Genomic DNA, 4,698 nt, shown 5'->3' with positions numbered 1-4,698 from the left:
TTTCTCTAAAAGAAATGGAAAAACTTTCAAAATACAAAGACCTGGAAATAGAGATAACTCGAATGTGGAATCTAAAAACAGAAACAATTCCTATCATAGTAGGTGCCTTAGGTATAATAAAAAAATATTCAGACAAATACATAACAAAAACACCAGGACTTACAAATATATATAACATACAGAAAATTGCACTACTGGGTACTGCACACATTCTACGCAAAACACTTTCAATACAGTAAACATAAGAGCACCACAGCAAACCACAGCACATACCCAAGGCGCACAGAGCTGCGCTCGGTAGTGAAGTGAAAGCACGTTATAAAAATAAAACTACTGAATAATAATAATAATAATAATGATCATCTTTTCCACTTTAGTCACAAGGCCTGTAATTTGGTAGGAGGGGCCAGTTGATTACATCAACACCAATATTCAAAAAGATGGAAGGTAAACACAACCTTGGAGGGATTTGAACTCTGAGCATAAAATACTTAATTTATTGACCTCAAAAGGATGAAAGGCAAAGTCAACCTTGGCAGAAATAATAATAAAAAAGGGCAGGATGTGCTCTTGAGTCTTGGTAAACCATTTTCTTAGAGATGGTGTCTTGATGAAAACATTAATGATGAAAACACTATCAGACCAAAATACTCAAAATTATGAATAAATACAATTGAAACTAATAATGATGTACATGGGGCTAGAACCAATGACAGTGAAAATCCCTCATCCTGCAGGTGTGGAGAGGCTGAACAAGTTCCTGCAGTTCATCATCAAACTAATGGTCAGAATGAACATAGAAGGAAAAGGAAGTCAATAAAATTGTCATGGAGTGTTTTATAAGAACTGAACCAACTAGGAGAGGTTACAGACAAAAGATGATGCAAACATTGAAGGAAAGATGTCTTTTTAAGGTCATTGAACAAAGGTCAGTTGACCAGGCTAGAGCAATTAAAACTAATGAATGACTAACTGAAATTGAAATTGAGGTCAGAAGGAAAAGTAAAAATGAACCAGAAAAGGAAGAAGTTTGCAAAGAGACTGATAAAGTCACAGAATTTGATGAAATAGTCACAGAAAAATAAAAATTGATTAAAATAATAAATGAAAATACAATAACTAGGGGTGAACAAGAAGTAGAATTAAGGGGAAAAAACCCCAAAAAACATTGTTTTGACAAAAGTTCTAGAAAAAACACAAATTTCTGAGAAAATCTCACTGAACTTAAGTTATATAGACAAGAATAAAGTCAGACTTATTGATTGATTGTTCCTTCATGAGCCATGCCTAACTCATAAGGGCCAGTTTCCCAGGGCATGTAGGTTCCCCACTTGGACAGGACGCCGGTCTGTCACAAAAGTTAGACTAGAAACACAAAAAATAAATGGCATATTAATTATGATTCGATAAACAGTATAACTGAAACAAACAGTATATCTGATACTTGCTGTAACAAATGTAGTAGAGTAGGAGAAGCAGTAAGGTTTAAGGAAAGAAATAATAAAAATAATAAGGAACCACAATGGAAAAAAGAGTATTTATTTTAAGTTGAACAAAGTGTAGACTTGGGTAAGTTTCACAGATTGAAACTGAGTGAAGAGCTTATGGAAAGTTTGGAAAAAAACACTACAAAATTGTATGAAGAGGCTTTGACATAGTGCATGAAGAGCTGAGACAAAGTGTACTGCTAGTTAATGCAAAATTGGAAAGGTACAATGCTAGAATTTGAGATCAGCCAGTTCAACATATGTAATGCAATGTGGTTAAGAAGGCATAGAGAAACAAGGAAATATAGTAACTGGAACAGTAAATGGGAGGAAGCAGTTAATGAAAGTGCCAAAATGGAAGAGACAGTGAAGGGTTTTTCATCTCCACATGATAGAAGCTCAGATTAAACACTACAACAGAATAGGGAATTGAGACAATTTGGATGACTGATAGAAGAACTGGGCTTTGTATTAAGGATATTGATAAGGAAAACAGTTCCTAATTTTATGCTGATGACTTGCCCTTCTTTAATGTAGAGGCTTCTTACATGTAAGAGCTGTATGGATATCATGAGGCTAAAGGAATTTTGCCAGTGGACCAAAAAGGATGCAAGAAAGGAAAGTAGAAATACAAATGATCAACTATTGAGTGACAAAATGGTAATAAAGAACTGTAAGAGAAGACTAACAAATTTGAGGGTGGCCTGAATAGATTACAAGAGGGCACACAACATGGTACCACATAGGTGGAACAGAAAAACCATGGCTATCTATGGGGTGATAGATAACATCAAAGCATTAATCTGTGGTTGCATGAGACAATGTAACACCAAGCTAGTAGGTGGGACACATAATTGGGAAAAGTTAACATAAAATGGAAAATATTTCAGGGAAAGGGTGTATCATCACTTTTATTTGGTATAGCTCTCATACTATTCGCTTGTATATTCTTTTCTACTCTAGGCACAAGGCCCGAAATTTTGGGGGAGGAGGCCAGTCAGTTAGATCAACCCCAGTACACAACTGGTATTTAACTTATCAACCATCAAAGGATGAAAGGCAAAGTCAACCTTGGCAGAATTTGAACTCAGAACGTAAAGACAGACGAAATACCACAAAGCATTTCACTCGGCATGCTAATGTTTTTGCCAGCTCACCACCTTCCATTCACTAGTATATTACAAAAGGTAAAGACAGCCTATGATCTGGGGAGAGGCAAAAGAAAGCTGAATTATCTACTTTAAATGAATGGTTTGAAGTTGTTGGAATAGTTGGCAGGAAAATTGACCCAATGTGAAGGTATGCAAATTAAAGCATTAAGTAATTAAAAGAGAATGCAGGATATATATATATCTGGATGCAGTGGTGGACTGGCCAGGTTGCCAGCTTGCCTGATGGCAAGTGGCCTCCTGCACCATTAGAATCTATATATGGGGGCCCATGTTGGTATCTAAGGGGCCCATCCCCTCAAGTTTGAGAATTTTTATTCACTCCTGGAAGAATGCATTAATTATTTCAGCCTGGCTGTGTTTGTTGACAATTGAAAAGAATACGTTTAACAAAAAAAAAAAAATTGAATAATAGCATTGTAGTTGTGGGTGGTCTCCCTTGTAGTTGCAGGTGGGCCCCCCTTGTAGTTGCAGGTGGGTCCCCTTAGTCTCCTGGCAACCAATATTTTTAGACCCAGTCTGCCACTGTCTGGATGTGCTTGTGGCAGACAGAATAAAAAAAGACAAAAGTAAAAGATGGGATTATAAAACAATACAAAAGAAAGGTAAGGAGAACATTGAAACAAAAGTTAAATGCTAGTAACAAATTAACAGATTCAAACATCAAATCATAAGGATTTGGAAAATGAAGAAGGTAATCATATCAGTAATCATAGGAACATTAGAGACAGTGAAAGACAACATTGCATAATTGATAAAGAGAGTTAAAGTAGATTGTGAGATAGAGCTATTGCAAAAAGTTTGCTTATCAGGAACAGTTAAAATATTACAAAAGGCAGTCAATGATTAGAATAATCAAAATGAATAGGAAAGGCAAAGAGGAGACTGCTTGATACTAAGGCTGTTAGTTGGAGCTTAATATCAAAGCAGAAAAGTGGCCAGTTTATAAGAATTATCCTGGTACCAGCAATTTTGAGGTAAGAAGATAAGTCATTGAATCTAGTACTTGACTGGTTCTTTATTTTATCAAGCCTGGGTGGGATGAAAGACAAAATTGACCTTAGTAAGGTTTGAACTCAGAATGTAAAGAGCCAGGACAAACAGTGCAGAGCATTTTTCTGACATTCTGACAAGTCTGTCAGCTCATTACCAATTGATTGTTGTCGTTGTGTATCTTCAGGTTTCAGTCCTGATCAAGCAGTTCTATAGCAAGCAAGGAGCCTTTCAAATGACATGATGTAATCCACAGATCCATTTTTTCAGTTATACCATGTCTCTACTTAGTCCAGCATGTAATGATGATTATATGGGATGCACCATGATAGTCTGGGTATTTTACATTCACTCTGCTGTCCAGTCTATTTTTACACGTCCATAGTTTGTGGTGCTTAATACACAATGTGTGGGTAAACTGAACTCTGTCAGAGTACAATAAGTATTTCTCTATACTTATTGTTGATGGTGTGCATCTCAGCATGTGTGTGTGTGTGTGTGTGTGCATGCACATGAGGAAGTGGTGGTGGCGATGAGGATAATGGTGACACTTGTGCTAGTGTTGGTGGTGTTAGAGATAATGATGGTAGTGATTATGATGATAGAGATATTAATGGTGGTAATTATAGTGTTATGACAGTATTGCTAGTAGCAGTAATGACAGTGGCAATTTTGGCATTGTCATTAGTGAAATGTGTCAGGGATTTATGACTTTAACCAAACCCTACTTGAAACAGATTCATCACACTAAGATATCCTACCTCAAGAATTATAATCCTGCCAAAGTCTAGTGATATGAACATAATTTTGGTCAATCAGCAACAACAGTAAAAAGTTAAAAGTGAGCTTCTAAATGGTTGCTCAACCTGATAGAAATAGCAGTGGGGCTTCTTAATTTCCTGAAACTCACCATTTCCCAGAAATTGAGTAATATAAAACAAAACTAAAAAAAGTGGAGGGTTTGTTCCTCTGAATTTTTCAGTAATAAATCCAAATATCATTTTTAACCTCTGAAACATAAACTTTATTTTGTTTATTAAAGAGTATAC

The sequence above is a fragment of the Octopus bimaculoides genome, chromosome 1 (assembly GCF_001194135.2).
Source record: "Octopus bimaculoides isolate UCB-OBI-ISO-001 chromosome 1, ASM119413v2, whole genome shotgun sequence".
Lineage (NCBI taxonomy): Eukaryota > Metazoa > Mollusca > Cephalopoda > Octopoda > Octopodidae > Octopus > Octopus bimaculoides.
Note: the sequence above shows the minus strand (reverse complement) of the source record.